The following is a 22,002-nucleotide window of genomic DNA, read 5'->3' on the forward strand; positions in this document are numbered from 1 at the left end:
TGCTCCGCGGCATGTGGAATCCTCCCAGACCAGGGCTCGAACCCGTGTCCCCTGCATTGGCAGGCAGATTCTCAACCACTGAGCCACCAGGGAAGCCCCTAAAAGAACACTCTTATATTTTAAAAATGTGAGAAAGAAAAGAAAAACTTTTTCATTGTAACATTTTGTAATTCTTCCATAATGCAGATCTTACTAACACAATATTAACTAAAGGTGAATTTACTGTGAAACTAATAAAGTATAGCCTTCAGCAATCCTCACTTTCATAGCCCCTTTCCAAAGCCTCGGAAGGGCTCTTACAACGTGTTCACATGCCCATACAATTTTGCAAATCTTTAAAATGTAAGTTGTCTATTTTTTTTTTTTTTTTTTTACAATAGGTTAACATTGTAGTGTTTTCCTACTTTGTCCTCCCAATTTATCACTCATTCCGTTATGTCGGTGTTAGAGAGGCTGCAGGACACTTCAGGGATAAGGCTTAAAGCAATGCTGAGTTGAGGATAAATTTGGTTTTGGATTAGAGTGAGTCTCTATTTCCTCATACACAAAAGTGGAAATGATAATACTTTTTATTCCTACATCATCAGTCACTGGGTGGAGTAACTTATACGGCAGGAATAATGATTAGTTACATATTCCATTACGGCCAACTAAAGGAACAAGATTACAAAATTATAAGCATTACTACAATAGAATATTATTATATTCCTAAAACAATGACATAATATTTATTGGCATATATTCAATAATAAAATAATGGCAGTTGATTTGCCTCTGTCCATCCACCAAAATCAGATTTAAGGAAACAAAAAAACAACAGGTTAAACACTGTATCCTGTTACATGAACGGCAAAAAAAAAAAAAAAAAAAAAAATCAAACTGTGGGCCACCTAATATTCATTAATATCAAGCATTATTATCCTTGATATTGCTGTGGCTGTCTCACAGATCCCTATCCTGTCACTCCCCCATATTAGCAACATAATTTGTGCATGTTTTTAGATTATATTAGTTGCTATTTCCACAGAACTGAAATGCAGGCTGAAGTAGTCAAAAAATGCTATTGGATACTAAAAATACTGTAGTAAAACCTAAGAATTTCTTTTTTCAAAATGCGCCAGCAAACACAATTCACCTTTCAGTAGAAATGAGTGCTGGAACTATTCCCACTTGAGTGACATTAGCATTATCTTTGACTGTGGTGATAATTAGATCTGTGTTCTATCCTGAGGTCTTACATCTGGTAAATTATTTTCTTGACTGAGTTAGACTCCAGTGTCAGCAAGGACAACAGAAGGCACTCCATGCCTCGGGGCATCTCATCTGGCCACTTCTCTCTGACCTGTGAACTCCTACACAGTAGTGGTTTGTACTTTCACCAAGCTGCCCAGCTGTGTTTTGGATCCATCTGTGACCTTTACTAAGTCATCAAATATGAATAAGCAGTTAACAGGGGCTCTCTATCTATAGTGTAACCAGTTCATTATATAAGTGACTGAGATAATTTACAGAAGGATTTGTTAGACTATATTTGAAAATATCTCACTACTTGAGTTGGAAAGGAATAAATTTAAATATGATTATGAACAATAAATAATAATTAAAGAAAAAATTCTCTATCACTATATCTATACACATAGACTGTCCACAGGAACTATAATGTATTGCTATGGCTCCTATATACTTCTAGAAGTCTACCAATATTATGGTGAGATCCCAGGAGAATTGGTTATCTATCCTCCCTAATGTTGGTAACATCCTCAGGAAGGACAAGTAAACAATTCCTCTGGGATCTCAATGTACTATTGACAGACTTTTTCTTGCCAGAATGGAAAATGAAGGGAGGATATCTATCTATCTATCAATCTATCTATTAGATACAGTTCTGAGACGTTTGCCTGTTTGGAAAACTGTAGTTTACAGAATTCCTCAATAATCTTTTAACACAATTTGTTCATAAACATTCCATGATTGGTAACATTTCACCAAGGCATTCACTTAAGACAAGAGGCTGTCACCAAAAGGGTACATGATAAAATATGTAATGGAAAATGTATTATCTTTGGTTAAACCTAATGGCTTGGTGTAATGGACATTGGAGAATGAGAGAATGAGAACCATTATACCAAAATGGCAGGATTATAACAGCTGTTCTGTGACATCTGGAATGACCAGATAATCTGTTCCCATTTAACTCTAGAGGAAAAAGGGATGAAGTATCTGAGAAGTAAACTGGAAAGAATCTTAATATCAGGCCTGTCATCTTGGACAAAAAACCCATTTTGTCATTTGTGATCCTCTTAGGGGAAAAATGAGTAAATAAAGTTACATTATTGGAGTTTCTATTAAAATAAAACAAAGCAGAAAAAGTTCAAGATATATATATATATATATATATATATATATATATATATATATATATATATAATAGTTTTTGAATCCAGAATGCTACTGATTATAAGACACAGTGAGATTTCCAAGATACCAATGGCAAAACCAATGTGTATCTTAAAGGCAATGAACTACAGAAGCCAAAATGACTGTTGCTTGCTAGACATTTATGGTTGGTTATTATACTCAATTTAAAAACGTGTTTAGAATGTTCCTTCTGCACACTCAAAGACCAAAGAGTGAAGCTAAGAGATATGACTTGACTGGTGTCTGTTCCCCTATTAGACAAAAAAGAGTCCTGAATATTCTGAAAAAAAGGGACTCACTTCACCTGACATCATAGGCCCAGGTTTTCTTAAGGAATCTGTTACTGTAGTCCAGTTTGGACACCCTTTGAACACAATGACTATATTTCCCTGGTAATTCAGGCAGCTAATGTCTAGAGATGTTGTCAATATATATCCATATGTTACCCAAATTGGGTATTCCTACTGATTATTTTACATGCAAATAGAGTGAAACAAACACTGGTTTTTGATATGTAAGAAACATACAGTCACTTCCCGGGCCCAATCAAGAAACCAATGCAATAAGATAAGAAATAATGAGGAATACTTATTATTTAAAAGAAAGAGATGATTCTGCTTTTATTCATTTATGCTCTTACCCTAGAAATTCAAAGGTCTGACATATATCCAAACATAAGTAAAATTTATATGCCAGATGGCTTATATAAATTACCTGTTGGTTATGACAGCAGTACTATGAAGCTGTTATCTTTTATTGTTCCCATTTTACTGATGAATAGACTGAGGCACAGTTTATCTAAAGTTACATATCTGGGATTTGAACACAAGTAGCCTAGTTGCCCAGTCTATACTCTAACCACTATACTGTGTAAGCTCAATAAGACACCTAGGAACAAATTAACTTTAAAAAATGAGAAGGTTCACATTCATCAGCAATACATAACTGAAAACTTAATAGAAATATCTCATTTGCAAATGAAAATTATGAATATATAGGAATCAATTTAACTGAAGGTGCAAGAGTTACGCATGGATAAAATGTAAAATTTTGCTCTAGTTCACAAGAAGTACTTCAGTGAATCAACAGTAATGCTGTTTCTGAATGGAAAACTGTATTTAAAAGTGGCAATTCTATTAATAAATTCAATACAATACATTTAAAAATCTGATAATTTTAATGAAATTATATATGTTGGTTCTAAATCCATGGGAAAAAAAAATGATAAAGAAGAATAAAGAGTAGAGCTGAAGTCACAGGTTATCTGCCATGGAAAACTCAAGTAATCCAGAGTGAAATGCAGGTTCAAGACTGGACTTTCAGAAAACAACCCAGAAACAAATTCCTGTGTAAATAACAATGAGTTATATATAAAAAGCATGGCATTTCAAATTAGTGAAGAAAGGATACACTATTCAATAAATGATATTAATTCAATTGCAAATATTTGGGGATAAAAGTAGCTTGTCATATTTACAAGTTAATTAGACATTTACTATTCATCTAAACAGGAAACAAAATCATACAGCAAAAATTATACGACTATTTCATTTTACTGTTTTCTATATTTTTCCATTTTATGATGGAAAGAACAAATATTTGAATAAAGGTAGTACAACTAGTCACCTTCATCAGACTTCTGTAGCCCCAATCTAAAATAGTTCATTTTAATTTTACCTAATGAAGAAAAGAGAAGAATGTAGGAGTATATAAAAATCTCTTGACTTTCTACCTCTGTATAAAAAAAGATGAGTCATAGTATTTATTCATCTTCATGGGTGTCTCTGAGTGAATTCCAACACAAAAATTAATGATTGTTGAATTATCTGTCAGGTGCAGAGGATCATACTGATTATTTCATATAACCAAAACTATCAGACTGAAGTTTTTTAAACTGAAAATAATATAACTATATAGTTCTCTACTGAAGACTATTCAAAACTTATTTTGCATTTCAATCAATTACATAGTTGAAGGAAATCTTTCATTGTTCTTTCACAACATTTTTTTAACTTAAAAAAGACATTTTATTATTTGAATAAATGTGACGACCAACTCACATGAATGGGTCTCTGGATTATAGTCTTTCATTTCCTAGTCTAATAAGGATCTCAATACATTTGCTACTTAATTTTTCTAAAATAATTTCTCTAATTATATACTGTGGTCACTCCAATTATTGAGTCACTCTCATTTTTATAATAAAAAAGTGAAATTGTTCCATTGAATCATTTTCTATTTAAATCAAATAAAAATGTCCTAGAAAAGATGAAAAATTATTCAAGAGGATATTTAATTTTTCACATTTCCTTGCATATTTTTCCTGAGATGAGTTATTATTTTAAGTTCATGTTATTCTGACTTTAGAAAGGATAAGAGAAGTCTTATTCACCATGGTATATCTTCACTAGACTTAGTAGCAACTCACCTGCATCACTGCAAAAACCATTATATATTTCAATGTAATGGTACCTCTGCTTAGAATCATAGAATCACCTGATCTTTATAGATATGAAGGATTTGTGGAGAGTTCTCAATTTGAAAACAGAGAAACATCACTGTCACTGTCTAAATTCTACAATTCCAGAGGCTGGACCTGAGCACACGTATCCTGAATCCCTGTCCAGTAATTAAATCCATACAGTTTAGCTAAATTACATAATGTTAGGAAATATTTCAACAATCAAACTGGACTATGTTACAGGAGGTTTTGAAAATGACTATTTTACTGTTTGTCTATAGATTTAGATGTTGGAGATTTCCTTTTTAGTAAAATATAGGCAAAATGGCTGATGATAGGTAATACTTGGTGGGTGCTCGCTATGCTGTTCAAAATTCATTATCTGTCCTCCTCAAAACCCTAGGAGGTAGATACCATTATTAACCCCATTTTACATAACAGAAATTGAGTGCCTCCAGGAAAGCACAGCTGGTTAGGTGTAAGAACCAAGGCATCACAGTTGCGCTGCAGACATCATGCTCTTAAACAGTGTGTTATAGTGTTGATTTTCCAAGAGTATCAGTGAAATAATTTATGGGAGGTCCAGGAAAATGGGGCTTTTCTATTTTTTTCTCTAATTTTAATAGTGTAAAATATACAATATTAGCTAGTATTTGTTAATATAGTGGTGTTACTTTTACTTAGTTCATGTTACAAAATATTAAAGATATTTATTAAGTATTTATTTAATAAATGAAGATATTTATTAAAATGTTTAATGAATCTAGCTAAATACCTTTTAAATATACGTGCTTACCTGAGAAACATTTCAGTTGTTCAGTTCACATGTTCCCTTCAGAAATAGACAAGGTGTATTTCCTTAGATAAGAAAAGCTTTGTAATTCTCCACCTCAGTAATTTGCTTCTGAGCTGCAACTATGTCCAGTCTAAGAATAGAGTAGATAAGCCAAATTAGTCATTCTAAGTGTGATTTTTTGTTACTAGCATTTGAAAATTATGTAGAATTAACTGGAAAGCGAGTAATTAGGAGACTTAAATTCTCCATCTTCTATAGTCCTAATGGATTCATACAGCTTCCTTCTCCAATATTCCCTTTATCTCTTATTTTATTTTTCCATGTAAAAATATATGGTAATTCCCTCTGTTTAAGTGGTTTGGCATATTTGCTCAGAGGTAAATAAAGTGCACGCATTTTTGCTTTTTTTCTTGAAATTTTGTCACGTGCTACAGAAATGATTCTTGCAAGGCATATTATATCTTAAACAACTTAAAGGAAAATTGATGCAATGAATCAAATATAATAAATGGCTTTGCACTTTGTGTAGCATAATTATTTCAAATTAGAAGAATTACACGTTGGGTACATTGGTTTTCAGATGAGCAAGAATATCCTTTTCTTCTTCAGTCAGGCAAGTAATACACCATAATGAAATAATGTAATAATATAAACGTTTCAATTTCCAAACAGAGGGGAAGAGAATGTAAAATTTGCCTGAAAGTCAAATAGGCATTCAGATCCCAAGGAAATTTCAAACAATACCCATTGTATCAGTGGTAGGAAATAATGTCTTAACTCTTTTGCTCCAAGTAGATTGGAGCAAAAGAGATAAGACACAATATTGTCACAACTTTTCCATCTTTTTATTTGAATTTTTTGGCTATTTCCTGTGGGAAACCAGGGAATATTATTAATATCATTCATGATAAATCAGAAGTCATTCTATTAAATCACATTAAATAGAACAGTGATTTTACTGTCAATAATGATCACTAATATGTTTGATTTCATGGACCTCGTGTTTAATAAAACAATGTGTTCCCAGTAAAACTACATGTAATAAGCAGTCATTACCATGATTTTTGAAAACCAATAAAAATATGTATGTATTTTCTTCCTCATTCAGACACAGTTATGAATCGTTCTTACAAAGAGATTCCAGATGAGCAACTTGAATTAGCTTCTCAAATGAAAATACGTGTATTGTATGGTTAAGCAAGCAGAAGAAACTTTATTTTGAGGGACTCCTGAGGCAATGATGTATATCAAAGATATCTAATTATATCAGCAAAATAAATTTTATATTTGCAGTAAAGTTACTTTTCCATCTAACATATAGATGCCTTCTTTTGCCAGATATGGATGTTTTATTTCTTTATTTAATATCAAGAAATAGAACTAGTAATTAGACATTTATTCTATCTATCTATCTATCTATCCATCAGAGCATGTAAGGTTAATAGCAGTGGCCTTGTCTAATCAGAACTTGATACAGTGACTAATATGCTGAATCCAGCTGACAAGTGGGGCATAGAAGTTAATATAGAGAATAGTAGAAAGAATATCTTGTTTTACTCCCTGAATCATCTGTTGACTATGAGAAAGATTTTTGCCCGCAATTTAGACCTAAAGCAGTCAAGACTTTCCACAACACTGTCAGCCAATGTTGAGAGAACATGGCATATCTTCAACATATTCTATATCTCTTCCACATAGTGTAGGCATTGACACTCTTGTACCTACATTATATTGCATCAACATCTTCCTCTTCTATTCCATATTCTTGCCCTCTGACTTCCACTCACTTGGTTAATGTTTCCATAGCTATTTAAATAGTGAACCACTGTGAACCCATATAGCCATAAGAGAAGCTAAAAATACACTTTAATGCAATGAATGGAACTAAGTGGAATGGAAAATAGCAATAATGATGTCACGAAACATTCAGGTGTGATGATATTCACAGTGCAGAGATAATTATTTGTCCCGTTTAAATGGAACTATTGTTACTCTGGCTTTTTTATTGCTGAATTTGAGTTTTAACTAGTAAAGTGAAAAAGAGATAAAAGACTTATTTTAGCTAAAATTCAATTAAGCCTCTCATTTCAATCAAAGATAGCCCTACACATTTTTAAATGAATAAAAGTTTAATGTCTTAAATTTGGAGTATCCTCTGTTATGCAAAAAGTTATATTAACTTAGGAAAAATGCAAAATCCCTAGAATAGTGTAAGACATTCTTCATTTGATGCAGCCTTTCTAATACAGTGTAATACCTTCTTAGCAAAAACAGTCTCACAGTTTAGGTCCCCAATCAGGAATACCATGAAAGTCAGAGAGATTTAAACAAGAACTTGTCTTCTTTCAGAGAGTAGAGGATACTTTAAGAAACTGCCTCAAAGGAAAACCATGCCGAAAATAAAAAATTCTTGGCAAAAATGGGGAAAGTAGCTGACTTGGAAATGTCTCTCCAAGTTTTTAGAAAAACGTACGCAACTTTCTTTTTTTTTTTTAACATCTTTACTGGAGTATAATTGCTTTACAATGTGGTGTTAGTTTCTGCTGTATAACAAAGTGAATCAGCTATATGTATACATATATCCCCATATCCCTCCCTCTTGCGTCTCCCTCCCTCTCTCCCTATCCCACCCCTCTAGATGGTCACAAAGCACCAAGCTGATCTCCCTGTGCTATGTGGCTGCTTCCCACTAGCTATCTATTTTACATTTGGTAGTGTTGTATGCAACTTCTTTTGTGAAAATTATCCCTTTATTTCTGTGAAGGTTTTTTACATAGAATCACACTTAAAATCCTAATATAACATTTACTACCTCTAAGACATTGAGTTCTGTGACTTAATCACTGTGAATTACTTTACCATAAAATGGATAAAGTAATACATTCCTTAAAAAAGAAATTGTAGGATTAAATGAGATAGTTAAGTCCTTAGCACAGGATCTAGCACATACCACAGTCAATGAGAAGCAGCCTATTATTATGAGAGGTCTAAAAATAGTTTTTTGTTTTTTTTTTCTGGGAGGGGACTAAGGAAGAAATGACTCTTTTCTGCATAACTGTAGTTGTATTTTTTTTTTCAATGATTTGGCAGTGTCTCATGTAAAAACTAACTTTTCAAACAATATTAATGAAAGCTAATACAGGAGAAAGAGAGAGAGAGAGAAAAAGTGAATGCGGGGATCAAAATAAAATTCAGTAAGCTAGTAATGATAAATGGCCAACAAAAGATTTTGACTTAGAGATAAATTCATGGATATTTTACTGGAAAGGCATTTTGTTTGCCAAATAATTATGAATTGATTCTCCCCTTGGATTACAAAATTTGTTAATTTTCTGCTTAAAAGTCAGAATATTAATATGAAATGCATGCTTTGAGGATTAACTATAAAAGTCTCTATTAATTATTGAAATTAATCAATGGCTAAAGGACTATGAAGGCTTCTGTTACCAGAAAACATTAGCTTTAAAAGGATAAACTGCTAAGAAGTTTATGATGACGATTATTTATTAAAGAGTATTTATAGCATTGTGAAATATTTCTTTTTCCTTGACTCAAAAACAAAGCAAAGCATCTTAACATGAAAGTTACTTCATTAACATGAAATAGCAGGGCTCTGATCAATATTTAAAACCTACATTCTGGTTATTATAAATATATGTTATTTGCTAATACGACAAATATTTAAAATAATACTCAGGCTGCCCAGTCTCCAATATTCATTGAATAGAGAGTACTAGTAGATATTAAGTTCATTTCTTATCTTACCTAAGAAAATTTTCTTCCCGGAACAACACCTGTTTGATGATTCTGTTTTGTACATAAGAAGTTACCCATTAATATTTCATTTCTGCTAACAAAGGTCATTCCATGATTTTATTTATGGTTTCATTTAAGATCTATTAGTATTATCTTAACTATAGTGAGAGACTACTTTACAGGATACATACATGCATACTATGGATATATTTTAATTTAAAATACATTTCAAAATTATTATTCTTGACTCAATGAAACTTAAATCTTATACACAAGTTGATTTGTGGCAAATGTTTTGTTCATACAAAACTTCATGAATGCCTCTTTCTAATGTTCTACTTTAAGCTTAAAGTATAGTCTCATTTATTTAACGTTTTTGATCCAAGAAATTAAACAATGCCTTGGTGCTTTTCTTTTCTTTGTACCTTTGGATTTGAATAGCAAGGATTAGAAGTTTATGTTTTATTTTCTTTTGTTTTATTTTCATTGTATTTTTTCTCCAAGGACTGTTAATTTAGACTACAGGGGAATTGCAGGGGAATAAGAAATTGAATAAAAAACAAAAAGCAAACAAACAAAAAACCCTTCAACATATATAAAACAATATACATGCTATGATCTCCAAACACAAACTCTGGGAGAATCAAGACCTTGATGAGATTGTTATTGGAAGATTGACATATTCCTCCTTAGACCTTGAGCAGGCTATATATATTCTCTAAAGTAAGTTTCACTGACTTGAAAGATAGCCATCAATCTTTGAATAAAATGATAACATATGGGGTATTGAGTGGATACATGAAAGAGTTCAAGAGCAGAAAAGCCATTAAACACTCTAGAACAGAGATGGCATCAGAGTAGACAGAAATAGAAACTTGCAGTGTAATTCTGTTGTTCATTATCAGGAGTTGTCATATTTTACTATGCATTAAAATCACTTACAGCACTTATGAAACAGATTTCTGGGCCCCAAGCACATTGTTCCTGACTTAGTAGGTATAGCATGGGGCCTGTAAATGTGCACTTCTAACAAGTTTCTAGGTAATAAAGATATGGCTGATTTAGACACCACAATTAAAGAAATGCAGATCCCTACAACCTAACCTACTAGCACAGGAAGAACTCTACGAATGAAGCTGGAGTGAAAAAGGAGACAGGAAGTTTTTGCTGTGAGCCATATAGACATATGAATGTGAAAGCCAAGGGAGACTCACAAGTGGATGTGGCAGATTGATATAGCAATCACTCTTCCCCTCTCCTCTCTCACCAGGTATGCACATACACACACCACAATTATTTGGAAGCTACTTTCAAAGGAGTGACGAGAAAGAATGCAACCATAGGACTATTCAGAAAAACAGTTAAATTATTCTTAAAAGCTTAAGAAAACATCAAATAATAAAATAAAAAGGAGATTAAGAAACACATGAGAATTGCAAACAGTATTTCATATTCTGAAATTGATAACAGACAAGATAAACACTTAAAGAAAAACCTAATAAACAACCTAAACTTAACCCTAAAACAATTAGAGAAAGAAGCACAAAAAAAACCCCAAAAGTTAGCAGAAGGAAAGAAATCATAAAGATGAGATCAGAAATAAATGAAAAAGAAATGAAGGAAACAATAACAAAAATCAATAAAACTAAAAGCTGGTTTTTTTTAGAAGATAAACAAAATTGATAAGCCATTAGCCAGACTCATCAAGGAAAAAAGGAAGAAGGCTCAAATCAACAGAATTAGAAATGAAAAAGGAGAAGTAACAACTGACACTGCAGAAATACAAAGGATCATGTGAGATTACTACAAGCAACTATATGCCAATAAAATGGACAACCTGGAAGAAATGGACAAATTCTTAGAAAAGCACAACCTTCCGAGACTGAACCAGGAAGAAATAGAAAATATGAACAGACCAATCACAAGCACCAAAATTGAAACTGTGACTAAAAAGTTTCCAACAAACAAAAGCCCAGGACCAGATGGTTTTACAGGTGAATTCTATCAAACATTTAGAGAAGAGCTCACACCTATCCTTCTCAAACTCTTCCAAAATATAGCAGAGGGAGGAACACTCCCAAACTCATTCTACTAGGCCACCATCACGCTGATAGCAAAACCAGACGAAGATGTCGCAAAAAAAGAAAACTACAGGCCAGTATCACTGATGAACAGAGATGCAAAAATTCTCAACAAAACACTAGCAAATAGAATCCAACAGCACATTAAAAGGATCATACACCATGATCAAGTGGGGCTTATCCCAGGAATGCAAGGATTCTTCAATATATGCAAATCAATCAATGTGATACACCATATTAACAAACTGAAGGATAAAAACCATATGATGATCTCAATAGATGCAGAAAAAGGTTTCGACAAAATTCAACACCCATCTATGATAAAAAAACTCTCCAGAAAGTGGTCATAGGGGGAACTTATCTCAACATAATAAAGGCCATATATGACAAACCCACAGCCAACATCATTCTCAATGGTGAAAAACTGAAACCATTTCCTCTAAGATCAGGAACAAGACAAGGTTGCCCACTCTCACCACTATTATTCAACATAGTTTTGGAAGTTTTAGCCACAGCAATCAGAGAAGAAAAAAGAAATAAAATGAATACAAATCACAAAAGAAGAAGTAAAACTGTCACTGTTTGCAGATGACATGATACTATACATAGAGAATCCTAAAAATGCCACCAGAAAACTACTAGAGCTAATCAATGAATTTGATAAAGTAGAAGGATATAAAATTAATGCACAGAAATCTCCTGCATTCTTATACACTAACAATGAAAAATCTGAACGAGAAATTAAGGAAACACTCCCATTTACCACTGCAACAAAAAGAATAAAATACCTAGGAATAAACCTACCTAAGGAGACAAAAGACATGTATGCAGAAAACTATAAGACATTGATGAAAGAAAGTAAACATGATACAAACAGATGAAGAGATATACCATGTTCTTGATTTGGAAGAATCAACATTGTGAAAATGACTATACTACACAAAGCAATCTACAGATTCAATGCATTCCCTATCAAACTACCAATGGCATTTTTCACAGAACTAGGACAAAAAATTTCACAATTTGTAGGGAAACACAAAACATGCCGAATAGCCAAAGCAATCTTGAGAAAGAAAAACAGAGCTGGAAGAATCACGCTTCCTGACTTCAGACTATACGACAAAGCTACAGTCATCAAGACAGTATGGTATTGGCACAAAAACAGAAATATACATCAATGGAACAGGATAGAAAGCCCAGAGATAAACCCACACACATATGGTCACCTTAGCTTTGGTAAAGGAGGCAAGAATATAGAAAGGAGAAAAGACCACCTCTTCAACAAGTGGTGCTGGGAAAACTGGACAGCTACATGTAAAAGAATGAAATTAGAACACTTCCTAACACCATACACAAAAATAAACTCAAAATGGATTAAAGACCTAAAGGTAAGGCCAGACATGGTAACACTCCTAGAGAAAAACATAGGCAGAACACTCTATGACATAAATCACAGCAAGATCCTTTTTGTCCCACCTCCTAAAGAAATGGAAATAAAAACAAAAATAAACAAATGGGACCTAATGAAACTTAAAAGCTTTTGCACAGGAAAGGAAACCGTGAACAAGACGAAAAGACAACCCTCAGAACGGGAGAAAATATTTGCAAACAAAACAACTGACAAAGGATTAATCTCCAAAATACACAAGCAGCTCATGCAGCTCAATATCCAAAAAACAAACAACCCAATCCAAAAATGGGCAGAAGATCTAAACAGACATTTCTCCAAAGAAGATCTACAGATTGCCAACAAAGACATGAAAGGATGCTCAACATCACTAATCATTAGAGAAATGCAAATCAAAACTACAATGAGATATCACCTCACACCAGTCAGAATGGCCATTGTCAAAAAATCTAGAAACAGTAAATGCTGGAGAGGGTGTGGAGAAAAGGGAACACTCTTGCACTGTTGGTGGGAATGTAAATCGATACAGCCACTATGGAGAACAGTATGGAGCTTCCTTAAAAAACTAAAAATAGAACTACCATATGACCCAGCAATCCCACTACTGGGCATATACCCTGAGAAAACCATAATTCAAAAAGAGTCATGTACCACAATGTTCATTGCAGCTCTATTTACAATAGGCAGGACATGGAAACAACCTAAGTGTCCATCGACAGGTGAATGGAGAAAGAAGATGTGGCACATATATACATGGAATATTACTCAGCCATAAAAAGAAATGAAATTGAGTTATTTGTAGTGAGGTGGATGGACCTAGAGTCTGTCATACAGAGTGAAGTAAGTCAGAAAGAGAAAAACAAATACCGTATGCTAACACGTATATATGGAATTTAAAAGAAACAAAATGGTTCTGATGAACCTAGGGGCAGGACAAGAATAAAGATGAAGATGTAGAGAATGGATTTGAGGGCACGGTGGGAAAGGGTAAGCTGGGACGAAGTGAGAGACTAGCACTGATGTATATACACTACCAAATGTAAAATAGATAGCTAGTGGGAAGCAGCTGCATAGTACAGGGAGATCAGCTCGGTGCTTTGTGATCACCTAGAAGGATGACATAGGGAGGGTGGGAGTGAGACACAAGAGGGAGGGGATATGGGGGTATAGGTATGCATATAGATGATTCACTTTGTTATACAGCAGAAACTAACATAACATTGTAAAGCAATTATACTCCAATAAAGATGTTAAAAAAAAAGAAAAACCTGAAAGAAGAGATCAGAAGATTCAAAACAGAACAGAAAATGTTATAAGAAAAAAGATGATATAAAAATGAGCTACTTCAGCTGAGAGGGTCATTCAAAAGGAAAAAGGAATGTAATAAATAGACAAATAATTCAACATTAAAAATAAAAATAAAATGAATAATCTGGGAAATATATGTTAAGTGCTAGCTAGACATGATGAAAATACTCATATACACAGTGGACAGAAAATATAAGAATAAAGGATAGATATGAAGACAAATATAAACAAAATGGGGTTCATAATAAACATAACAAGTGAAAGAAAATATGCTTCAGTATATAGAAATGTTTTCCTGAAATAAAAGATATAAAGTTACATTGAAATAAAAAGACATAGTTCCACATACAGAATATATTCTGAAAGAAATAAAAACCCAAATATGAAATACTCATACTTATTAGAAGAAAATATATGAGAATAGATTTAGAAACTTGGATATAGAGAAAGATTTTTAAAATGGACCCAAAAGATACAAATTATAATGGAAAGAATTAATAGATTTAGCAATGCCAGAATTTAAAAGTTCTGAATGTGAAAGAGTGAGGTTTCAGGTTGTATGAAAGTTGAAGCAATGTGAGGCCCCCTCAACAAGGAAAAAGCTGGAATATACGCATATATTTGTTCTTTGTTCTGGAGCAAAAATTCTTGTCTTCTTGGTATCACTATGGCTATTATATTTTAATGAAATTTTAAAATATTTGGTACATTATTCCTATATTTTTAGAGAAGTGTTGAGAAAATTATACAGAAGATCACTCATGTATCTATACTAAAATTGTGCTATAATACTGTATGCACAGTAAAACTCCAACTATATAATTCATGACACAAATTTGAAAATAGAAGAAATTAGCTAAAGTGCACATGGTAATGATCTGTTTTGTTGAGTTATGACTAATAGATAGACTTTTCTGAAGTCTAAAATATTACAGTTCTAATCAAGGTCTCACATTATATTTTCTTCTGAGTATGTGTAACCTCAACAGCTTTATGAAGTGAACTTTACAAATGGAATACCACGTCTTGAAACCAGTGAACCTACTTTCCAGGTGACAACTGATTGGACTGGTGGAAGCCATCTGTAGGTCATCACTGGCCAATGAAAATAGTTGAGTAAACAAAATCTCTTTAACATCAGCTCTGTTCCAAACACAGTCTACCCTTTGTATGCCAGACAAAGAAAGAAAGAACATACCGTGGTGAGAAAGAGCTGGTTGAGGTTAAGAACTAAATCTGGAATTAGCACCATATTATCAGCAATATTACATTTGTGATTTGTGGCATATTAGTTAACTTTATTAAGCTTCAGCTTTCTGACTCCAAAATGTTAACTGTAGTAACGTTTACGCCATGAGGTTGCTGTGGTGAGTAAATGAGACCATGTAGGTAGATGGATTTGGTATGAAATAAGCATTCAATATATGCAATACATTTTCTTAATAAATACAGTAATGCTGAAAAAGGAGGCACACACTGAGGAGCAACATTTTGAGACAGAAGAAGCCATGAGTAAGCCAAGACCTGGGTTAGAGGAAGTTATTTGTGGAAGCAGGAACGGTGGAAGGAGACATGATTTGGGTGGGCTCCACAATGGTGACTTACAGAGTCAGGAGCAGCTGGTCTTCTGGAAAAATAAAAGACAGCCTTACCACTTTGTTCGATGTCCACTATGATCTGATCTACATTCTATATCCATGATAATTTGTTGTGTATCTTTTCATACTTTTCTGCTTTTTCAGTACTTTCCATGTATTCATACAATAAGCACCCTTTTATTTTATTTTTTCCACTTATATGAGGTACTTTATTTATATTTTTAATTTATTTTTGGCTGTGTTGGGTCTTTGTTGCTGCATGAGGGCTTTCTCTAGTTGCGGCGAGCGGGGGCTACTCTTGCTTGTGGTGCGCGGGCTTCTGATTGCGGTGGTTTGTCTTGCTGTAGAGCATGGGCTCTAGTCCCGCGGGCTTCAGTAGTTGTGGTTCACAGGTGTAGTTGGTCCGTGGCACGTGAGACCTTCCCAGACCAGGGCTCAAACCTGTGTCCCCTGCATTGACAGGCAATCTCTTAACCACTGCGCCACCAGGAAACCCCTTTATTTATTAATTTACCTTTAACATCTTTATTGGAGTATAATTGCTTTACAATGGTGTGTTAGTTTCTGCTTTATAACAAAGTGAATCAGCTATACATATACATATATCCCCATATCTCTTCCCTCTTGCATCTCCCTCCCACCCTCCCTATCCCACCCCTCTAGGTGGTCACAAAGCACCGAGCTGATCTCCCTGTGCTATGTGGCTGCTTCCCACTAGCTATCTAGTTTACATTTGGTAGTGTATATATGCCCATGTCACTATCTCACTTCGTCCCAGCTTACCCTTCCCCCTCCCTGTGTCCTCAAGTCCACTCTCTACATATAAGTCTTTATTCCTGTCCTGCTCCTAGGTTCTTCAGAACCTTTTTTTTTTTTAGATTCCATATATATGTGTTGGCATATGGTATTTGCTTTTCTCTTTCTGACTTACTTCACTCCGTATGACAGACTCTAGGTCCATCCACCTCACTACAAATAACTCAGTTTTGTTTCTTTTCATGGCTGAGTAATAATCCTTTGTATATATGTTCCACATCTTCTTTATCCATTCTTCTGTCAATGGAAACTTAGGTTGCTTCCATGTCCTTGCTATTGTAAATAGAGCTGCAGTGAACATTGTGGTACATGACTCTTTTTGAATTATGGTTTTCTCAGGGTATATGCCCAGTAGTGGGATTGCTGGGTCGTATGGTAGTTTTTAGTTTTTTAAGGAGCCTCCATACTGTTCTCCACAGTGACTGTATCAATTTACATACCTACCAACAGTGCAAGAGGGGTCCCTTTTCTCCACACCCTCTCCAGCATTTACTGTTTCTAGATTTTTTGATGATGGCCGTTCTAACTGGTGTGAGGTGATATCTCATTGTAGTTTTGATTTGCATTTCTCTAATGATTAGTGATGTTGAGCATCCTTTCATGTGTTTGTTGGCAATCTGTAGATCTTCTTTGGAAAAATGTCTGTTTAGATCTTCTGCCCATTTTTGCATTGGGTTGTTTGTTTTTTGGATATTGAGCTGCATGAGCTGCTTGTATATTTTGGAGATTAATCCTTTGTCAGTTGCTTCATTTGCAAATATTTTCTCCTGTTCTGAGGGTTGTCTTTTCGTCTTGTTCATGGTTTCCTTTGCTGTGCAAAAGCTTTTAAGTTTCATTAGGTCCCATTTGTTTATTTTTGTTTTTATTTCCATTTCTCTAGGAGGTGGGTCAAAGAGGATCTTGCTGTGATTTATGTCACAGAGTGTTCTGCCTATGTTTTTCTCTAAGAGTTTCATAGTGTCTGGCCTTACATTTAGGTCTTTAATCAATTTTGAGTTTATATTTGTGTATGGTGTTAGGGAGTGTTCTAATTTCATTCTTTTACATGTAGCTGTCCAGTTTTCCCAGCACCACTTATTGAAGAGGCTGTCTTTTCTCCATTGTATATTCTTGCCTCCTTTATAAAAGATAAGGTGACCATATGTGTGTGGGTTTATCTCTGGGCTTTCTATCCTGTTCCATTGATCTATATTTCTGTTTTTGTGCCAGTACCATACTGTCTTGATTACTATCATATCTTTGCCTTCAAAATATAACCCTCTGTCTGTTCTGATAGTAATATAGATATCGCTTTCTATTAAGCCTTTCTATATGTTTTTTATTTCAATATTTTGTAAAGTCTTGTTCCAGGTACTTTTGTAGTAAGGCACCTGGAATGCTAGTTTAAGATGAAGATTCTTGAGGTCTGTATACAAAAGAAAACCTCTGATACTGAACCTCAGAATCTGATGGCTCTAATTTTCTATTCACAGAAAACAAAATGCTAGCCATGTAAGGGTTTATATTTTTTTCTTTTCCTAAACCTTTAATGGCTGTGATTTTCAAACAGCTATTTAGGGTTATTTGATTCAGTTTCTAAGAAATCTGCATTTTAATATTTATCCTAGGTAAAACTATTGCTACTTTCTATGTATCACACTTGGAAGTAATGCTTTAATGTAATTATTTTATAATATTAACCATCTGATACTATAGTAACTTGAATTGTTATTAAAAGCTTCAGAAGATTATACTTTCACATGTTTTTTTCAGTTAAAATATAATATACTGGAAAGCTGAATCCAAGTCATAAGCCTTTTTTGTATGAGCTGCAGAGACCAATAAAGTACTATTTATACTAAGAATTACATGAAAGCAGTAATTGATAACGGTTTCCAAGATTGATAGCCCTCCTAGAGAGTAGGAAAATATTCTGCTCCCTTGATTTTTATCTGATAAATTCATGGACACCCAGTTAGTGTAATGGGTGACCCTACACATGAGTGTAACAAACAGTGTGAAAAAAACAAATATAAGGCAAAGAGTCATATAAATTGAAAAAAAATGGTTTCTAGTAATTATCTTATGGATGACCTTTCTGTTGTTGTCTTACATAACAAATAACATAGGTATTTGCTATTCATAAAAGGTAGTTTCAAATGGTCTCTCACCTGCCTCAGGGGCCTGATACTGTACATTTAGTGATTTATTAATGCACACTTTTACATATCACAAAAAAGAGATTCAGCTCATATACATAAAATGCTGTCTGAATGTATTGAAGAGAATTTCAGAAAGTTGGAAGGGTTACTATTTTATCATAACCAGCATTTAAGGTTTGTTAAGAAAAAAAAATCACTCGATCGACATTCATTTCCCTGGTATTTATTTTGTTTCATTTATCTAAAACAAAATCCCTCAAACCATGTTCATTCTGTTCATATGTAATACACTTTATATATTTATTTGACTGAAATTAAAATACCACACTTTATTTGAATGACAACTGAGTGACAGGTGTTAAGTGTCTTCAGGGGAAAACTGTTTAACAAAAACATATTTTAAAATTTCCTATTGAATCAATCATTATTTCTAACACTAAAATTTTCATAGGAATGAAAGATGGATGAGTTGGTGATAAAGGCAAATAGTTTTTATGATATTATGAGGTTTTGCCTTGTTTTGTACCATGTTTGACAAACAGCAACATCTGTCTAAAATCTGTCAATATGATGGATGGGAAGCATAAATCACATTATCTTATGTCAACACTCCTCTCAGAACAATATTTTAACATTAATTCAGTGCTATGTCATGAATGTGACCCTTGGGAATAAGGAAAGACCATATAACATTCAGCTGGATCCTATTTACATAGTTATTTTGAACCTCTTTTGACGTAGGAAGTCAAAACTTAAAAAAAAAAAACCTCTCAAAAGATATAAACTATATCTCATACAGTTTGAAAGCTGTTAATATATACAAATGAAATTCTAAGCATATATGCTATTGTAAAGTCTATATTGACATTGACATTTCCTATGAAATCATATTCTGAAGGTAATGAAACGAAAGGATTCAATGTGCAAGTTTGGAGTTTTGGCTGACGTTTATTTGAATGCATTTATTAAAAGTTCATGCAATTGTAATACCTTTTTGACGCCAGTGTTAGAGCTGATGATTTTTAGTAATCTATAAAGTGTTCCAAACATCACAAGCCTCCTGACCACTGAGAAGCATCACTGCAAATAATCAAATACCTTAAAAAAAAATTTTTTTTAACTGTAAGACAGAATTTTACCAATGTTTGTGAATACATTAAATGTGTCCTAAATGTATTCCATTGAAGCATTTTCTCATTTGTCAGAGTAGTCCTTTCTGTATGGGCAAGACAACTAGATTTTTAAATTTGTTTAGATAATATTTCTAAGGTTTTAACATTTATAGTTGAACCTTAATAAATTTATCCAGAATTTTGATTGCTATATCTGAGCTTCTCAGCCTCAATCTCCAAACTCATATACATTTGAAAGTGTTCGTTTTGTAACTCTGTGCTAGGATAGGATGACCTTTCCTGTCCATGACCCTGAAAGAGTCAATCCTAGACTATTCTTGTGTTAGAAGAAACATCGTCCCCTCATGCTCCTACTGAACTGAATTTTTTCACCACTTTGAATAAACCAGTTGAATTGCCTGCCCCTTAACATATAAGCATCTTATCTAGTGGAGTTTCTTTCTATTGCTTCTAAGTCTCTTCCGGTTATCCTGAAGCAGAGGTTAGTAGGGCATGCTCCTCTGATTGTTGTTCTGTCTAAAGGCATTTAGTCTCAATTCTCATGACACAAAATGAAGTGATATTCTGATAGTTTTAACCCCAATATGATGAATAGAACCACCACAAACATTAATCTAGGCACTGAAGCATCACTGTCATTAAATTTTTGTCTTTTTATTTTGTTTGCTCATTACTAAATCATCTTACTTAAATTACATTTGCCAGAAAGAAAAACAAAAGTCCATTTCACTTACCACCATGTAGTTTAAATGGCATTCTGCCTAATCATTCATGCAAAGAAGAGAACTTTGTTGTCAGTGGGTGTGATCACACCAAATAATTTAGACACTCAAACTCTGTTTTACCTCACAGTACTTGTCTGTTTATTTAACCTTGATAAGTATTCAATTTTTTTACCAAGGCTAGCTACACACATAAACCCACTTGAAGAAAATGATGATTTGATTAAATTCATTAATATGGTAACTAACGTATAGCTAAAATACAGTTTGGATTCAACTAAGTTATTTAAACCTTATTTTACCTTTTATCTTCCACGATAGATGTTTATATTCTCTGTCACAGCTTTTATCTCTAAAATCACAACATAGGAAAGGTTATAAAATTAGGTAAAGATTAATTTTATGTCTTGTAAATCCTGATTTAACTCTAACAGTCCTCATAGCTTTACCTAAGAATGGCAAGTGACTCAAACTACCAGGCCAATCTGGAATTCCCAAGACATATATTAGGTCAGGTAGGACAAGCCTCTATGATGGATTGGCTATTACTCTGAGATGAATGAAACTATGTTTCAAGTGAGTCTAGATGTTCCCTTAATGTCCTTATTGAAATTACGAATAAGGCTGCATTCACTTACTGAATCATAAAGGTGGCAATAATCTTGGATATAAAAAAATAAGAATTTAGCCTAAGCCCTACTCACTTCAAGACCTGAGTCACAGCAAACAGTTTAAGAGGATGAATGACTCAAAGCAACATACCACTCAGGATTCCTTCCAACTAAGGAAGCTAGCAAAGCGAGGAGGGTTTTGGCATCCGACAGAACCCAAATTCATAATCCTGCTCTGACGTGTACTAGGTGTGTGTCTTTGGGCCAGCCACCTAAGCTCTCTGCACCTCAGTTCTAACCTGTAAAATGAGCATGGTCACTGTTCTTAAATCACGGGATCGTTGTAAGGACACAGTAAGGTATCACAGGGGAGGAACGTGGAACAATTCCGGACACAGAGAAAGTGCTCAATAAATGTCAGCATTCTTTTAAAAAAAAAAAATAATAATAAGATATAAGGTACTGGGAGGCATGGTAATATAAATGGGGAAATCTGCATAACTTTGTTGAACCAATTTATTCCCAAGATAAATGAGAATAAAGAAACATTTGAATTTTATTTATAGAAATGTAAGACCAACATGTTCTTTCAAAATAGTCTTCTTGAGCTTGTTATAAATATATAAAAGATAATATAAATGAAGAGCACAATACTGTTTAGTAATAACTGCAAGGAGGATCACAGGGATAGCCCATTTTTCCTATATAGAGAGCAATTCGAAAGGAAAGGTAAATTAATTTTAAGAGAAGATG

Source organism: Balaenoptera musculus, chromosome 3 (assembly GCF_009873245.2).
Source record: "Balaenoptera musculus isolate JJ_BM4_2016_0621 chromosome 3, mBalMus1.pri.v3, whole genome shotgun sequence".
Classification (NCBI taxonomy): domain Eukaryota; kingdom Metazoa; phylum Chordata; class Mammalia; order Artiodactyla; family Balaenopteridae; genus Balaenoptera; species Balaenoptera musculus.